Below are 19,491 nucleotides of genomic sequence, written 5' to 3'. Positions count from 1 at the left end.
ATCAGGAAAACTCCTCCAGTGAACGCCGCAGATCATTTTAACCAAAATCCATTTTATTACCAACAGAAAAGACGAACAGAAAGCCAAGAAAATAAGAAACACGTAACTTACTGATACTGCTGATATAGCTGAAAACTTTAATTTAAAGCTTTTTTAAAGCTATGACGAGCTTGCAGCTTTTTGCGATGCCACCAAGTGGACAAAAATTCAACTAAGTCAACTTGTAATGGAGTATTTTAACACTGTGGTGTTGCTACTTTTCCTTAACTAACTTAAATTATTCTTCCACCCATACCCAAATCTCATTGCAACATGCTGCAAATTATTAATCTACGACATTATGTTGACGCTGTCAGGCTCTGAAGGTTTACAGTCTGCAGAGGTTGCCTTTCATCTGAGGCAAGGAACAACAAGGAGCATGAGCTTTTTATGTTAACACAGGAAACATATATTTAATGAGACAACCGCTGCAATCTCCGCTGCCATGCTAAGTGAGCCTGACCCCACACCGCAGCTCGCCGTAGCTGCCAAACAACAGTCACGCCAGTCTAGACCAGGCCGAACGGCGACGGGGGCCTCCCGAAAAGCTCTTGTAATGCACAAGGAATTTGGTGCGGTTTCCTCGGAGCAGAGAGGAAACGCATGAGTGAGAGTAAAGAGGGAGCGAGGTCCCTGCAGAGGTCAGAGCGCGTCCCCGGAGGTGTCAGGGGGAGTAAATGGGCATGACTGCAGAACATGGGGTTATACCCGCTCACCTCCCTCCGTCCTCTTCCTCTTCGCGGGGTGCCTTCACTGACGCGTCCCAGAGAGCCTCAGAGCGAGGAGCGGCGCGGCACGGCGCGGCACCCCTCGCACGCCACGCAAATTGGAACAGGAAACAATTGTCAGCTTTTGGTGAAATCACCACCTTATTAGAAAACAAATGAAAATCTGACATGAAAGAGGATCTCTGGGAAGACATGAGGATGGAAGGAGTCGCATGTCGGAGGATCAAGCTTGTTTGATGACTGTAGAGGCTGCTGCTGGTTCTCTGCACGGCTGGCTGAAGGCTGACACCGGTATCAAGGCCCATGAATATTCAGTGGCCAAGTAAATGAGGCAGATAGCACTTGACATGTTTAACATCCACCTTTGGCACCTTCCCTCTACAAAGCCAACAAGGTGAAGCAGCAGAACAAATATGTTGGTTGTTTGTGGGTGGTAACAATCCCTGCTGATTAATTGGATGGTTTTCCAACAAAGAGAATGAGTTTCAGTAGGCGAGCTACATCAAAATAACCTGGACTTGGAAAAACAATCAGATTTCCTCTGTGGGATTGAAGCAGCTAAACTGCTGTTTTTTTTGAGACTGGAATTAAAATAAAAAATATGTAGCATTATGCCTTGCAATATGCTGACATTTACATTCTTAGAAAAACATGTTTCCCTCTACTATAATCCCTGCTGGTATCAAAATGTTTGCTCTCTAAATATTTACCAACCCAGAGTCACATCTGAAGCCTAACACAGGCACCTTGAGACTTCTTTTTTTTTGCCAACTGTTGTGTCCCAAAGGAAATGCAGTGAAAGCACTACAGACTATCTTGCAAGTGAATAAACTCTCTGAGCACACAACGCATTCCTCCAACACCTCAAACAACTCTGAGGAAGAAAAAAATATCTGCCACCAACAAACTGCGGTGCTTATATTCGCTCCTATGTGAGAGACGGGCGAGGATTCATCTGGTACTGCATATGCAGTTTTTACACAAAAAGGCAGACAGTAGTAAATGTATTACTGTGATAGGAAAAGCAATGCAAATATTGACACTGAGATAGTCCTCGCCACCCTTATCCACTGGACCTGTCCAGTTAGAGCCATTTAACGTCAGTACTATTTCAGTTCAGGGGATTAAAGGAATACTTCATCATTTGAATATCAAATATTCACTGCCTGTAGGCTTGAAAGGTGGCTCTAAAAGTCTGTAGTGTCATCCTTCACATCGAGAATAAGCTACACGCTTTTCAGAGCCACAGTTCAAGCTAGCGGGTTGGACGATAATTCGGCGGAGCATAGCGTTAGTTCGGACAAAGCGCTGAAGTCATACATGCATTGGCTGTTGGTCATCAGCTGCTTCATCATCAGTGGTTCATGCACAGCTGTTTGGCTACCAGCTGATTAGCTGATGAATGCCCAGTTATATTCATACAGGTGTAGAGCTCAGCCATTATAACCTTCTTCCGGGGCTCCCTCCACCATCCCATCCTCCTCCTTATGTGCTAAGTTTTGTTATTGTTTAACTAAGATTTAATGTCATGTGTATGTTTGTAGGGGATTAGTCGTCCAGAAGAATCCTCATGCTGCTTGGATTCTTTGAAAGCTCTGTCAAAGAACTCTTCTCCACCAAATATACCTGTACAATCATTTGTAGTAGGGCTGCGACTAGCAATAATTTTCATTATGAATTGTTTTCTCGATTTAGAGCTGGAATGATTAATTGGTCAGCTGATCAATGAAATGAAATGAATGAAAATAATCGTTAGTTGCAGCCCTAAATCAATCTGTTGTTTGGTCTATAAAATGTCAATCACTGTTTTTGCTTTTGTCCTGTACAACAGTCCACAACCCAAAGATATTCAGTTTACTGTCACAGAAAACTAAAGAAGCCAGAAAATATTCACATTTGCGAAGCTTGAATTTTGAGAATTTTTTCGACAAATCATTGCAGCTCTAATATTCAGTTAGTATTAACTTCCTGCTGATAAAAGTATTACCACTTATCAGCATTCAGTGGAATCCTATTGTGGTAACATGAGCATTTTTTGTTGTCAATCTGTAATTCAGTTTAGTAAATATTCTTATTTAAGCTTCTATATTGAGCAGTTCTAATAGACAGTGAGTACTTGACACTCATAAAAGACAGATTTTTGGTTGAGTATTCCTTTAATGCAGTTGGTTAGAAGCATATAAACAATGTCAATAAAACGTGAACACAAAGGGGCCATGGGGAGATCCCTCCCCAGCTGTGTCTCTGCAGCCTCAGCAAGCTCCCAGCTTCCAAATGAACTGAGAGGTTGTGTACCATTGAGCACTACACAAAGTCACACACACACACACACACACATATGCACTCTAACCTCCTCTCACCCCCACCACCACCATCACCCCACCCACTGCTCAGTGCACCCTGCCTCCTGATAAGCTGGTTTGCCAGGCTTGCCAGCACAACTGATGGCTCCGTTTGCACAACTGCTCCATTGTTGCCATGCAGAGTGGACAACTGCACTTTGGACCTTTCAGTGGGGAAAGCCTTTTATTGTGTTTCCCTTAAGGGCATCCACTGTGGTTTATCTGCAACCTGCCAACCACACACTTTAAACACTGCATTAAGGATATCTAAGGATAGAAAACATAAACAGTAGCCGCCGCATATCCTGTGCTGCCGCTCATAAGTACAGTCAGTTGCATGGTGGCTAATTTTTCCGGAGCTTGAAAAGACTCATAAAAGGCAGCTGAATTATCTGTGTTGCTGGAACCTGATCCACTGCCGGCTGACCTTTTCCACAAAGCAATATTAAACATAATAGTTGGGCTGAGTTAAGTGATTGCAATTTATGAGTCCATTTAACTTGATTCAATGTTGGATGACAAATGATTACCTCGGTGAAGCAAAGCTTACATACACGAAAATAACCTTGCCAAGCAAAAATACAGAGCTTTATCAAACTTAACAATCAGCTCAGTGTCTGTCTGCTGCAAGTCTGGCTCAGCGGAGGGCTGAACAGAATTTTAAAAATGCATGACAAGACTAGAAGAAGAAGAAGAAGAAGGAGAGGTTGCATATTAAATATCCACCGATATCCTCATGTTTTTTGGCTCAAACTCCATTAAGCTGAAATTGATGTGCATTGAATAGATGTTGCCTCTGAATCTGGTCAATTGGCCAAATGGATTAAGTGTATCAAATCCATTTTCCTGAGTGCACTGAGGAAGTGTCAAAATGAAACATTTTCAATTTAGCCCCTTAAGGTCCAAGATTTCCTCATCCTGCTGTCGAACAAGCAGCTTACCCTGCAAAAACAGGCTGCAACACGTCGCTAAACGTAGCCTGGGCTTTAAATTAGCCCGACACAATCCACATATTTGATTCACTGTGCAGCCAGAAAAAGAGTTACATGACTTTCAGACATCCAGTTCAGACTATAAAGAAACAATGTAGCCTACTTTGCACACTCCTCACTTTTCTCTTTTCAGCCACATCCTCTTGGATTTTATGACTCTGGTTAAAATGCAACCATTAAATATTCATGTGCAAGGGCTTTCACCCGTGAAGCAGTCCCCCCCCCCCTCCTCCTCCTCCTCCTCTCTCCGAGCTTTGGAGAAAGTGAGAAACTTTTTGATTTTAACTGACAGGAGCTAAATATTAAAAAAGAAGCTTTGGGAGTTCAGCTAAGTCTAGACTACTCCTCTCCAATATCCTACTCCACTCATATGAGCCTCGCTTTCTTGGCTTTCATCCTCATTGTTCTTAAAATTTCAGACTGAAGTGAGACTAGAGCAAATTAACATGACAATACAAACTGTGGAGATTAATGAAAACAAATACTCAGTAGGCGAACAATGGCATCATGAAAATTGATGGTTGACAATCATCCCAAAGAGAATAGTGTGTTTTTTTTTTTTTAGTCATCAGCAAACAGCACACCACATGCATCATAAACTATATCTTTGAAAAATATTGCTCATTAATTTTCACTTGTTGTCTTGGCTGTTTATTATGCAAAACATTTCCTATCAGCAGCAAACGTAATGACAAATAATTCATACTTTCCCTCTTAGAACTCCTGGCATGTTCAAAATCCACAATATACAGCAAGTTAGAGCATCTATAAAAGGTATAGACAGTAGCATGAATAAATGCGACTTTGCTGCAGTGAACATTAGGGAAATTTTTTAAGCTTTATTTGGGTAGATGTGACTCGCATACAAATGTAGGGATGCAACATTCAGGGCTTCTCCAAACAACTGATTTTATAGACAAATGAAGCAACTGCTCAGACATGTGAGGCTCGCACCCGTCTCTGTGCTCAAGGTGGCAGAACGCGTGTATGACAACTCGCTGCCGTAAGTTGATTTAACTGCCGAAAATTCATGAGGGGGGGGGAATAAAATGAAGCCTAACAATAGTATTGTTGTCTGAAAGCGGTGGAAGGACGAGCGGCGTGAAAAGTTCATTCATTCTGAACTAATCTTTTTAGTGATTTGGGAGTAACGATTCGTGCCACTCACTAATGAATGAGGGACTGAACTAATCATTAGGATATTTATGAATAATATCATGTCAGCTGAGCTGCTGCTACAAGCAAGTGTACAGTCAATCACTATTTGAGTTTGGACACCAAGTGTATGAGAAGCATGCGGTACCGATTACTCTTTCATCCGTCACCAGAAGTCTCTCCTGCTTCAGCATTGAGCAGCTGATTGAAATGAATCAAAAGGATTTTTTTTTTCTTTCTGCTGCACTAGTTTAAAAAAGACGCCACTTGCCAGAAACAGAGTCAAACTTTCCATCACTGCTCATCGCCGTCTTTGATCCCAGACAAATAAGAAAACAAAAAGTGGAGGATGGCTTGTGAAACACTGGGGCTTTCAGAGGCATTCTTCCTCTCTTGGAAGGCTGCCCGCTCTTTTGAAAAGGGTTTTTTTCTTCAAAGCAAACGCCGGTGACATTACCCATTCTCCTCCCAATTAAAATTTATTGAAAACATCCAGGAAACACTGTAGGGCTAATATCATCACAACTAGCCTGTCAAAAACAAACAAATACAGCGATCACCAAGAGAAAAAAAGGAATCCTTCCCTGGCCTTTTGAGTTCATAACCAGCATTTAATCCGCTGTGATGATTTACAATATGACAAGTCAAGCAAAATTTACTGTGACGGATTGAATGGGACCCAACATAAATATAATTACAGCTCACATGATCGTCTCCACCTCCCTCCTCAAAAAGGAAGTGTCTGCCGATGCCACACAAAGAGGACGTAGGATACGCAGCCTTGGGTAATTTGTTTTTTCAATTTGCTCCTCAAGATCAGCTGATGCCAAAGGATTTAAAAAAAAAAAAAACACAGATCCACAAAGTGTCATGGATTTATCAGTAATTGAAGTGACAAGGCCCTAACATCAGGTATGTTACTTGAATTGACTGCTGGATAACTGCAGCACCCAAACCTAGACCTAATGTCATTTGACCTCAAATATTGAAGGTCAAGTGAAACGACAGGGCAACAGTGCGTGGTAATTCTTAAAGATAACAGCTGCAGCTGATAATTGGAGAGTGCATTTCGAAGATGGATGCTTTTAAATATTTTTGAAAAAAAGAGAGAAGAGTGAGTTGGCAGAGCAACATCTTATCAAGTCAAATTTGGCTATAATTTAATCTTAAAAAGGAATAATAAGAATGTTTCAATCAACTTGGTTCAAGTCAACTGACACAATCCAGAAAAAGTGAGACTTGATTTTAGAAAATACTTGACACAAGTTGATCCGAAACAGATTTAAAAAATCTTAAATGACTTTAAATACAGACAAAAATAACTTGATAGGAAATTATCTGCAGTGTGCACATGCTGTTGAAGAACTGTATCGTATGTACAGAATCATAAGGACACAAAAACACAGGGACAAGCATAACAAGTCAAAATAATATGAAAAAAGGAGTAAATATGGAAATAGTTTACAAAGATATATAGCAGTAATTCCCTAACCAAAAAAAGTCATAAACTCTGTGAGAAGTGGCAACACATAGGGGTAATTCTCCAAAAGAAACCCACTGTGCCCAACCCCCCCGGACAGCTCAGATTAGGTTTCACATTCCTACCTCACAAATAACACACACACACACACTCACACGCACGCATGCACACACACACACATGAGTGAGAGAGTGGAGACAGAGATGTGGAATGAGACACAGCCACTTTTGTTAAGACATTTCTGACCTCACACTATTTCATCTCGCTGACGATGTTTACACCATGAGTCAAGCACAAGGATATCTTCTCTCTTGTTCTTTGTCCAAGATGTGGAGGATCCACCACTCCCTCCCCTCGTCACCCCTCCCCTTCCATCACTCTTAAATCTAATGTAACACACATTAGTGAAACCAGCCATACGCCAATGGTGACACGAAGGATGCTGGGCCCTCGGGAGGGCCATCTCTCTCTCTCTCTCTCTCTCTCTCCCCCCTCTTTTTCTCCCTCTCACCCTCTCCCTCTCTCTCTCTCTCTCTCCACATGCCAGGCACATCACGGGCGCAGCCTCACACCACAGCGTCTGTGACTCAAACATGCCCTCCTTTTAGAGCAGATGGTCAAAAATAGCGTCCGCCGTCAACATTTTTGTAAGCCGTGGGACCCGTTGGGCCACACAACGTTTGCCAAGGAGTAGGGGTGCAATATATGTGTGCGTGTGTGTGTGTGTGTGCGGGAGAGTAAAAATAATCTGGTCAGTTACAGCTTTTCTCTGTTTGATACTGACAAAGTGAGAACACCCTGTTGTTAGAAACGAGCTTATGCAATCTGCACCTATAAATAGGAGTGTGAAGCGTGTCTGCATATGTCTCGCTGTGTGTTTACATCCAGACAACATTGCCCAATTCATTAGCATTCATCAGCAACAGTGGTTGTTATGATTTTTTATAATTACTATTAATGTGTGTGAAACCATCGCTTCTTTCTGTAACTGTTCATTTCCACCCCTTAAGCCACTGCTGAGAACGGGACAGCCTGGCAGCCACCGGACAGGGGGAACGTGAGGAAACAGACAGGACGTGTTTACAGAAGAGTTATTTAAAGTCACCACTGGGACAGCAGTACACGTGCTTACACTATGTTTTTTTTTTTTTTTTTTTTTTTGCTCACCTACATGCTGTGTCTATCCACAAATGCACATTTCATATCCTGAAATCTTGCAGGTCATTCAGAGGCACATTCACCAGTATACCAAGTTTGTACCAAGTGTTTGAATTTTCAGGCTTATGACATAGTCGCTACATGTCTTTGCCTGGCAAACTATGTGTTATTATGATCAGATTAAGTTAAGCTGTGTAGAAATGCCTTCATCTGGTACATCACGGTACATCTTCTAGGATTTATATGATTTGAAATTGTTTCTTTGTCTTTACTTCCACTGTTGTTCAACACAGCAAATATCTATATGAATAGACAGAGGAGAGTGTCAGTGTCTCAGGGATAAAGAACCATGTTGATAGGATACTCTATAAATTTATCAATAACATAAATAAGAAAATAAAAAGCTAATTGTCGTGGGTTTCGTCACTCTTACTGTTTTCTTCTGTTTCTTATTTCCATTTTTGATATATCTGTTCTGAATTTTGGCACTGCAGTTCCCATCATGCTCTGGTAATGTAAACAGGAAGTGTAATGTTGCCATGGAGTCAGTGGTTGAGCTGTGGGCTACACCTGAGCTCAGTTTTTCTAGCCTACATTTGTTTACATTGTGGCAAATCTGTACCATGAAATGTCATGCTGCTTTACATACCAGCAAATCCTGTTTACATTGCAACAATGGAAATACAAACAATCACTTGGATTATTTGATACTGACGACAAGAAAGATCTGAATTGTATTCCTCCTTATTTCTCTGGTGTTTGAGCTGATTTTATGGGTAAGTTGCTCGGATTCCAGTAGTACGTACCAATTTGACTTATTTATTTTATTCACATTACATTACTTATTCATATCAACTGGGTGCAAGGGGTTAATGTTCTCCACCCCATTCACTGCTGAGACTTCTCTTCTGGTCTTCTTTCACTGCCCACAGCTGTCACGTCAGTGTATCAGCTCTGGTCCGTGATGCATGCCTTGCACCTGGGTAACGGACCGCACACAGACACCGTGTTAGAATGAGGGTACAGTGTAAGCTGACACACGGGCTGTGGGTGTGGTGTCACCGCTGTCTGCGCTTCATCATCAGTTAGACAGTTTTGTTAGGGCGGGATGAAGAAAGTGATATCAGGTCACGAAAGAGAGAAAATCACAGCTCAATGTTAAGGATTCAATAAGGTGGTTTTAGCTTCTTAACTCTTTTGCTGCTTTTCTACATTTTGTATCATAGTAAACTGAATATCTTTGGGCTTTGGACCTACAAACAATAAGAGGAAGTCACCTTGGGCTCTGGGAACTTTTAATGGTGATTTCTGCTATTTTTTTTATTAAACAAATAATTTTAAAAAAATCGATAGTTTAATTAAAAATGAAAATAATCTTTTGTTCCGTGTAACGTGACATCTGTAAACCTCACACTTCACCTTTGTGCTTCCCAACCCTGCGTATCCGTGATGCAAATGTACAAACTAAATAACTGGCTGCTGCTTAGAAGAGAGTTTGTATCACACACTCTTTAAGTTTCTATTTGTCAGAGATGGAACCAAACCTGGAACGAAAATGAGTGTAGGCAAGTGGAGCAGATCAGTTGTCAGTGAAAGGGCACTCTGCTCTGGCACGGTTTTTCATAGGAAGTCTGAACAATGAAAGAACAGAAGCAGAACGTGATGACAGGTGTTGGGCTGTCAATCAAGTGTGATCAGACCACACACAAAGAGTCCTGATGAAGCAGATTACTGAGTGTATAAGTGTTCGTTTTTTTATTAAATAATAACTGCCAGCATACTTTTTTAACTTTCACTTTGATTGTTGCTTATTTAGTCACAAATATGTGTTTTTGAGAAATACTTCACATTTGAAACCAAGTTCTCAAGAGCTCTAAAGTGCTATCAAAGGCTGTAAGAACAAACACCCAGAAGGACCTCTTCACTTCGGGTCACCTCAGCCTTTGTCACAGTGAATATGCAAAGGAAAACAGGTGAAATGCAAAACGATATTTAAATAGGAGCCTCTCGTGCGTCGACATCTGGCAATAAATGAATGAGAAACGGTGCAACATGTCAGGGGGGGGATTTTATCTACTTGTGTTTTTACATCTTGATAGCAAACTTGAAAGTACCTGACATTTGTGTTTGTTGTGGAGTGGGTGGATGCAGAGGAAAGGGGGAGGTGGAAGAGGGGTGGGGTGGGGGGTGATTGTTGGGGGGAAAGAGATTACCCTCAGACCTTTTCTTTGAGAGAGAGAGAGGGAGAGAGAGAATGGGGGAAGGACATTCCCTGTGTATTAGTAAATCCCAGTTAATTTTCCCTGTCAGAGAACAATGAGATATGGACCCCCGCGGGCTCTGTTGAATGTAATTCCACCACTTGCTCAGAATCACCTTCATTACTCATCAGAGGTGTGGATCTCGCTCTCTCTCTCTCTCTCTCAAAAAAAAAGGCTCCAAAGCGCACACTAGACACGGTGATGCTTCAGCAGAGCCCCTGAGGAGTCTTTCTGGCGCCCCTTTTTTTTTTTTTTTTTTTTTTTTTTGATAGTGAGATTACACCTCTTGAGACATTTTCACATTTTGAGAGCAGCTGCTAGTTTCTCATTCTTCAAATTTAAGAAGGAAATATGTCTGCCATGCAACACTATCCTATGCTACAAGATTTGACAACCCTTCAGGGTTCCCGGGTTGGACCTTGTTTAATTTATAGAAGCAGAGACTTTGGAGAAGCCGGATGCTATTCATGATTCAAAGCCTTTCATTTACACTTAACACTGCGGTGCAGCGCTGTGACATCATCTGCGTATGTTTTTCACAGCATGTCACATTCAACATGCATGAGCCCACGACTGCTGGGGGCCTCAAAAGCTCCAATTACTGTATATCCATTGTGGGTTAAGGCTCGCAGATTGGAATAGATAGTTTTTTTTCCCTCACAACTATCATGTCACACTCTAACTCGTCTGTTTAACTCCCACAAACATGTAAACAAAGTATTAGTAGATTTTAATTACATTTAATTTCACATTCATCCAGATCTTAGTCTTCAAATTGCTTGTTTTGTCTGAGCAACAGTCCATAGATTCAATGAATTTACAATGATATAAACCAGAGCACAGCAGCAAATCCTCACATTTGAGAAACTGGAAGTAGGAAAAGTTTGGCAATTTTGCTTAATAAATAACATAAATGACCATTTATCTAATTTATTATCAGTTTCAGCTTCCATGACATCCATATCCTGTAGAACCCTGTCAGTCACTCTGAGCACTAATAACAAATCCTGTGCATAATTAAGATTTTAAATAGAAAAGGAATTTCCTGGTTTACCAAATATACAGTATTTCGACTCTTGTGTGCGTGTGTGTGTGTGTGTGTGTGCTTGTGTGTGTGTGTGTGTGTGTGTTTTTCTGTTCCGGCTAACTTCCCCTCCAGCATGGCTGCAGCTGTAAGAGGAGGCAGGCCTATTGTTCAGACTAACAAGGGGCGCAGAGGTCACTTGCATTTTCACAAGAGCTTTGCCAGAGGGGTTGGGGAAGTAACCGGCACACTAGTCTGTTTGGTGTGGATCTACACTAAAGCTTTTTCTATAAAGTCACACCATTCCCAGTCTATTATAAAGAGGGATAGATTAGATTAAGTGAGATTATGCAGAGAGGGGCTCCCTAAAAAGAGCAAAAATAACACACTCAGGATTTAGCAGGCGAGTCAACAGTGGGATTAAGCCAAAAGGACACGTTCAAATCCAATGCTAATATGACAATGGTCATCCTTCCACAGGCTCTACTTATAAGTGGTCTCAAATGTTGTTGCTTCAAATTCCTCATCACATTTCACAAGCTGCAGCAGCAACAGAAATCTGACTTTTATTAGCATATTTTGGTCACGAAGATGAGATTAATCTAGAATGTGACAAATCTCAAAACCAAAAGTAAGCGGTATTTCTCTTCTCTCCATCAAACTGTCATCCCTGTCTTCCCCTCCTGTCAAGCCCTCTCTGCGCGTACAGTTTGTACAATAACAACTCCTATCACCAGTGCAACCGAAAATATGCACAAAGTGGTTGCACACTCTAACATGATTAAATGATGTGTGGTCTGGCGTCACTCCCAGCACCTCTCCCATCCCTCGCTATGCTCTGTATCTCCCTCCTGCACGAACGCAAACACACACAGATTCCCTTTCCCTGAGCTGTGTTTTGAAAATAGAAGCTTCATATTAACAGTCAACAGTCAAGCTGACAGGTACAGTCTGACCATTCTCTCCGTCGTAAAAACCCTTCAGTGGATATCTGCGCAGTACATGTTACTGCAGCTCCGTGTCACTGAGGTGCAGTGTTACAAATCATCGCGAGCACACACATGAGGAATGCTAAATAACATGTGTGAGGAGAATACGGTGGAATGGTGTAGAGCAAATGCTTTTTTTGTTATCATCCGTGGTGGAGGAAGTATTCAGAGTCGCAAGATATATATGAGGCGTCACAAGATGACTAACGGGATAGGAAAGAAGAAAAACCTTGTTTTCCTACACAGTTATATACATTTATTCTGGCTTTTGTAATGGTTACTTATTTTTCTTGCGAAACAGTCACAGTAAAATGAAACAATCTGAGGTTAGAAGGAAAAATGACTCCTTAGTGAAACTTATACTTGTCACACTTGGTTGCAAGTACATGTTGCATTATTTTAAGGGGCCACCAGCCAACAAAGTTGGTTTAATTTATAACACAGCAGTATATTTTATAGACTAGTTTTAAAGTATATAGTATATACAGAGTGAGAAGCGCAATATTTCCCTCTGAAATGTGATGGAGTAGAAGTAAAAAGTGGCATCAAAGTTGTACTTCAGTGAAGTACATGTACTTAGTTACTTTCCACCACTTGTTATCCTAAACAATCGCACTGTCAGACACATTGCAATATCAAAATATAATAAAACACACAATTTAAAAATGAAGTGCTGTTTGACACCAGCGTAAACTTCATGATTGAGCTACTACAACTGCCCAGTGACACAATTTTTATTATGGAGAGCACCAGGCTTGCCCTGCACTTTCCTTACTCATTGAAAATAGCCATACCAGCAGGATGATTCATCCCAGGAGTTTATTCTGTCGAGCACTGACAACACAAAAAAGACCTTGAGCGAAACCTACACAAGCCTCCCACAAGCCCTCTGACCACGGAAGAAGAGCAGTCAGTCGCCTTTTTCCCTGTTAGAGTACTTAAGAGAGCTCTCCGTATGCAGGAGCTGCTCGCCGCAAGTGGAATTCCCAAGTCAGATCAATAAAATTATGACATTATACACCATCAAACAGCCGTGTTTACCAGCTACTTAAGCACACATTGTTGGTAAAAAGGCCATTGACGGAGGGTTTAGCTTTGCTGCTATGACGCAGATGAAACTGGAATGAGATATTTCACAAACCTCTTAAGTCTACGCTGCAGTCTATGTTGTGTTTCTGAAATATTACCAGACAAAAGGAGCATCAGATGCACTACACGGACAACATTTAAGTAGGTGAGGGTGGCTAGTTGAGACACACAGCCTCCAGGTCTCCTCATAGGCTGGCCGGCAGTGCTGCTGGAGGTAATGAGGCCTCTTGTGTGTCCTCTCTGATCTGAGAGCTGAATAATTTCCCATGTGGCACAGCCATTTCCAGCTTCCGCCTTTACTCTCACCTCATCGGGTGGGTGGAAAGGCGAGAGCGAAAACTCCCACCCAGCCCTGAAAACGTGTTGCCATTGTCAATCCACAGTGCCACACACAGACCGCGAGCTGGCTGCAGTCCAGGCAGGAAAAAAAAAAAGAAAGAAAAAAAAAAAGAGATTTGTTTTCTACCTCAAACGTGTGAGATTTAATTTAAAAAATAAAAAGTTTACTTTTTCTGAATGAAAAAAAAAATCACTTTATTTTTAGGTTTTGTTTGCTAATCTGTGTTAGAAGCAGCTGAATGTCTTTTTACTGTTTTATTCTGCCTCGCTTTATGCTGACACTTTTCATTGGCCAGAAGGAAACTCAGAGTTAATAAATGGTCTACTTCAGCGCCCAGACACACGTGCTGGGTTGCAGATCTCTTTTTCAATGTGTCTTTTGTTTGACGGCTGGTGTTTCAACATCCTCAACTTGAATAGAAGAAGGTCAGCCTGGTGGGGTCTGCCCCATGGTTATTCAGGAGCCCAACCTGGGGCCCCACAGAGGTGGGGTGACTGGGAGGGAGAGGATGGGACAGAAAACCTCCTCCTCTGTCTGACACCACCCTAATCTATGAAGCGACTGGAAGTTGGAAGTTTCCCGTGCACAACCAGAGCTCAATCAGCGCTTAATCACACGTGCCATCGTGTGCTTGTGGTGCATGCAGATTGAAGAGTCACGCAGGGATTTGAGCAAAGAGCAATCAAAAGACCAGGTGCATAAAGATGGCAGCTTTCTAGTTTGACATTGTTTCCCGTCCTGCATCGAAACTGTAAAGTTTTACAACCATCGGAGATTACAGGTTGAGAAGTCTGTCAGTTCAGAAGGCTGCAGGCAGCAGCTATTAAACCCAACCAGACCCTCGGGTTGCATGGCAGAAATGTAAACAAGCAACTGAGGCTGCTCAATAACTGGTGTCACCGCAGAAGTTTTACACGACCCTCAGCAGCCGGGTCCAAACACCCGGCTGTGCTGTGCAGGAGACGTTTGGATGCTGCAGCGGCTAAAAGCAGACAAGAGGAGAATGAACTTTTCAGCAACATAACAAAAACAGGAAGAGGTCTCCTGGACATCTCACCAAAACAAGAGACGAAACATCTGCACGTGTGTCTGTTTGCTTGCTTTCTTGCTTGATTCTCCAAGAAACAGAAAAAGGTTGCATGTGAAAATGAAAGAAACACACACACACTCTCTCTCTCTCTCTCTCTCTCTCAATGACAATGGTTAGGAAGCAGATCTGGGAGCAATGTCTGCCTCACTTTTTTCCACTTGGCCATGCTTTTTGCTTCCTGGACAGATGTACAGCAAGTGAAAAGCAGCTATATATCAGAGGCCCCTCCAATCCCAACTGGTTCCATATTCAGACAGCAGGAATTTGGGGAGTCAACTTGTTAAACCCTCATGAAGCAGTAATGACCTACAGCAGTGAGACAACTCCAGGCTGTGGCATATAGACTACACTGTATGCATTCATATCTAATGCTATACACATGTGCTGCTGCTCACAAAGCTCACATATAAACATTTAAAAATGACATTTAATGAACAATCCGCGCACTGCAGTGACCGCTGTCTTGCCTTATCCAGTTATCCTGCAGCTTGCACCTACAATTCTACAGCACCATTAAACCCAGATTAGACAAACCATGTGGTCTTTGCAAATCAGAGGCAAAAGGTAAAAAAAAAAGCAAGACCTCTAAATGTTGCACACACACACACGCTCACACAGACACACGCACCGCGGCGTGATTCATTCTGCAAGCAAAATGCATACAGGCTGCTACAATGTAGCCTCCAAGCCCCAACGCTTAGAGATCAACGCGGCATCTGTTACTAACGAAATACACAACCTGCTTAACAGCCCGCCGGTTCAATCCCGACGGCACAGAGCGGCGTGATAGTAAATAAAAAGCTGTGGTTTATTATTACAGCCTCCGACGTGCTCCTCAGTGCCAGTTCAAGTGGTCACTCTATTGTTGAGAAACAATCTGAGCCAAAGTGGAAACAAAACCTTTCCCGAGACAAGAGCCTCGCAGCGCCACACTGGAAACAAGCAACGTTAAGTTTGCTGCTACTCACCGGGTTATTAAGCGGAGAAAGTCCTCGGTAATTTTCGGCTCTTGTTTTTAAATATCTTCCCCCCTCACGGCCACTGAGAATGGGCTCAACGTCAGTGGGTGAGTAACTGAATAGAGTCGGGGAGAGCGCAGTAAGTTGGAGTGTCAAATTACATTGGCTATTCTATTACCAAAGGGACCCATGCTCGGTGGCTGCTGACAAAATGTGTCGCGGATTTTACACGGAGACGCCATCAGGAGGAGAGAGCCGGGAGCGGAGCCGGACTGTCGCTCAGCAGCCATCTGGTACATTGACTGCATCTGCGGCTGGGGCGACCCGCTCACTGACGGTGGACCCACCACATCTACCGCAGTGTGGGGATACACGGGGTTTTAGGAAACGGAAATATACAGTATAAACAAATAGTTACACACATTAAAACGGAAGCTGTGTTTTGTTTTGTTTTGTTTTTTTTTGTATGTAGCCTCTATCGTGATTGATCCAGTGAAAATAACAACATATAAAGGTCCTTTATTGTAATTTAAAATTTATTATTATTATTATGGTATCAAACATTATTTACAGTAGGCTTATTATGACTATTATTATTAGTAGGCTATTATTTACAGTGATATTGCAACTTAATACTAGTACCTAGAGTAGTTATAATACATTAAAAAAACACTCAAATACGTCAAAAATATAATATACAGTAAATAATAGTAATAAAAAAATCATTTATTAAACAATAAAAATGATAAATAAAACGATTACAATAAAAGAAAATTAAAATTTATTAAACAATTAATTAAAAATATGTAATGTTTATATTAACAAAATGAAAATCATAAATCGTCATTAAAATTAACACTGTGATGACAATATGTTATTGTAATTTATTATCTGAATTTATTAATATATCTGACAACAAACAACAACAAACGCACGCGCTCACACGAGGGCACTCGCACACGCGCGCGCTGCGCTCCGGCGATCCGCCTCGGAGCTGACACCACCCTCCGTGTTTTGCAGGTCGCCGCTCTCTGATGGAAGGCTCTGAATAACAAAGACATGTTTGAGAGCAGCAGCGGCATCAGCAGCAGCAGCAGCAGCAGCAGAAGCAGCAGCAGGCTGGGCTGAGCGCTGACGTCAAGGAGCCATGACTGTGCCAAGCAGCATCCAGACTCCTGTCCACCACACGCGCACGCACACAAACACACACACACACACATACACACACACTGACCTGATGCTGCCACTGTGGCCTCTTTGGAGACACCCCTTGTCAAAAGTTAGAAATACATCACCCTGTGTGCTGTGATTGACTCCTCAGAGTTGTGAGATGTGTTCAGGGTCACAGTGAAGTTTTCACTCTCAGAGGGTTTTATACATTTATAGTAGAAGTCACTACACAAGTGATACACTCTGCTGGTGTGTTTGGAGTCCTGTGGAGCCTCTGCTTGCTGGCCTGTGCATCTACCCCAGCTGTCTATACTGGAACAATAGGCGCCATTTGTCCTGCTAAAAGGTGACAGGAAGCATTGATTTCAGCCTGTTCCAAGCTTGTAAGCCATCCCTGAATTGGCTAATGTGAACATTTCCCTCTAACGGAGGTTGGAAAATTTTAGGCAATCATGATGCACAGTAATTGTATCAGGATGCAGGACCTAAGTTTGGATTCCAGGATACCAAAACACCCAATCAATTTTATCGAGCCGTTAATTGCAATAAAGCCCTGTAATGTTCAATAGGAGATTCTAGTAAGGTGCAATGCAAACAGCTGACATCTATACAAAAAGGTAGTATTTAAAGATAGTTGGAAACAAAGAACAAATTGGGAAACACAAAAAACTGCATTTACAGTATATCTAAATCACTAAGGATTTGGTCTAATTAAAGCCAGCGCAAGTTATTTTAGAGTTCTTTTATACAACACTCGGCTTCTAATCATAAAAAATGTACTTTTTTAGTTTTAGTTATTCATATACTCCAAATGAAGGCATGCAGTGGAAGATGGAGTAATTTAGATATATTTTCATTCCATACAGCAAATTGTAAATGCAGTAAAGCAGCCATTTAGTGCTGTCACAAAGGTAGGAATTACTAAATTGTCGGCCATTAAAGAGCTAGTTACTCATTCACTGATTTCTCTCAGGCTACTTAAGCTTGACACCCTCAGCTGGGAGAACTATTTTATTCTTGTATGGTTAAATGTTTAAACCATCAAAGTTACAACAGTTAAAAGTTCAGGGTCAGTATAGCTACACTCCATCAATATGTAGGTATGTGATGCATGTTTTGGCTAATGATATGAATAAGATGACAGTTAACACTCTCATATTTTTGTCCAGAATAATTGAGCATCATAATATAAAATCTTCCCTGTACTCCACTGCAATGGTTTGAAAAGGATTGACCTTTTTAGACCTGTGATCACACTGTTGTGACACCTTCTCCCTCAAGATGATGATGTCGTCTGTGATGTATGCCAGCACAAGACACTGATCCAAATATAGAGGGGAATTTTCCTTATCACAACTGGGTCAAGGAGACTGAGTCAAAAATGGTCTGTTAGTGAAATGCTTCAAAACTTGTGTGTGCACAGATGTTCAACATGTTGCAGTGCAGTACATCAGCAGGCTCCAGTGAAGACCAAGTGTGACATCAGATTTATCCGACATGCTTTACTGCCAGGGATATGCTGGTCTGGTGGTTAACATTGTCACCTCGCAGCAAGTACACAGGTTTGATTGCTGGGCTTTTTCTGAGTGGAGCGTTTGTATTCTTCTCGTGTTGACTTTAATTTGTTCTTGTTTCCTTTTTCCTGTCCATCACAGTAGATTGGAGACCAAAAGGCTTTAACCCTCAAAGAAGTGCTATAGAAAGTACAAGTAGAGATTATGAATCAGTTAGATGATTAAAAGCTGCAGTCATCAATATTTTTCTGACAACAATTAAAAAGATAAATATGAAAAAGGTGTTGCTTGTTTTGATGAACTCACAGAGAATTATCACCTGACTCTGCAGTTCCCCTCTTGAGTGTTTTAGTGTCTTTTTGCTCATTGTTTTGGTTTTACAGTCACAACTTTACTGTTTTGGTTCTTACTGCTCTTACCAGCATCATTTCCAGATGCAGTGGGCAGCTAACTGTTTTCTTTTTTTTTGTGCTTAGTGTATAATGACTTTCAGTAATATGAAACATGAATATGATACAAAAACAACATAGACTATAACATAAAATTGTAACTAGCTAGCTGTTTTCACTGAAGAAGCTCCAGTAAACCCACTTTACACTACCTGCCCAGGACCAAACGGCAGACAGACAAAGTTAGCGACTAGCTGGTGAACATAGTGAACCTTTCAGCAGCTAGATACTGTATTTCCCTCAGGAGTTGGTAGAAAGCAAAACAAAACTATAAAGGGTATGATTATTGCACTTACATTAGCCAGATAGACACAAACATGACTCAAAGAAAATGCTAATGCTACTTGGTGTCTGTTAAAAGTGTAAATAGGCTACTGTTAGCTAACTCATTAGCCAGAATAACTCAACAAGGTGATAATACAGCTTTTTGTGTCACCCCCAAGTGGCCAAAAAAGGAATGTAGGTTTAAAGAGGTCCTATCATGCAGATTTTACAAGTCTATTTATATTCTACGGCTCTGCTGGAATATCTTTGCATGATTTACATTTCAAAAAACTCTTTATTTAACTCATACTGACCCTTTATGCAGCCCCTCAGTTCACCCTCTGTCTGAAACAGGCCATTTCCACTCCTGTCTCTTTAAGGCCCCCTTCCCGAGGAGCCAACTCTGTTCTGATTGGCCAGCCTCAGGAAGCTGACCTTCGGGAGACAT

The 19,491-nt window shown here is 41.6% G+C and overlaps 1 protein-coding gene across 2 annotated transcripts in view; it reads right to left on the bottom strand.

The window, feature by feature from the left end:
• The window catches only part of LOC137171502 (zinc finger MIZ domain-containing protein 1-like), a 117,408-nt gene extending 101,516 nt beyond the window's left edge, over positions 1-15,892 (bottom strand). The window contains exon 1 of one of the 2 annotated variants that reach the window (XM_067575455.1): positions 15,656-15,892. The gene's annotated coding sequence lies outside the window, so the exon portion shown is untranslated. The remainder of the gene's footprint in view (positions 1-15,655) is intronic. The other variant, XM_067575456.1, reaches the window with a different exon arrangement.
• Positions 15,893-19,491: the final 3,599 nt, after the last annotated feature.

This window comes from Thunnus thynnus, chromosome 20, assembly GCF_963924715.1.
Source record: "Thunnus thynnus chromosome 20, fThuThy2.1, whole genome shotgun sequence".
Taxonomy (NCBI): Eukaryota; Metazoa; Chordata; class Actinopteri; order Scombriformes; family Scombridae; genus Thunnus; species Thunnus thynnus.
The sequence above is the reverse complement of the archived record's forward strand: the minus strand, read 5'-3'. Positions and strand labels throughout refer to the sequence as shown.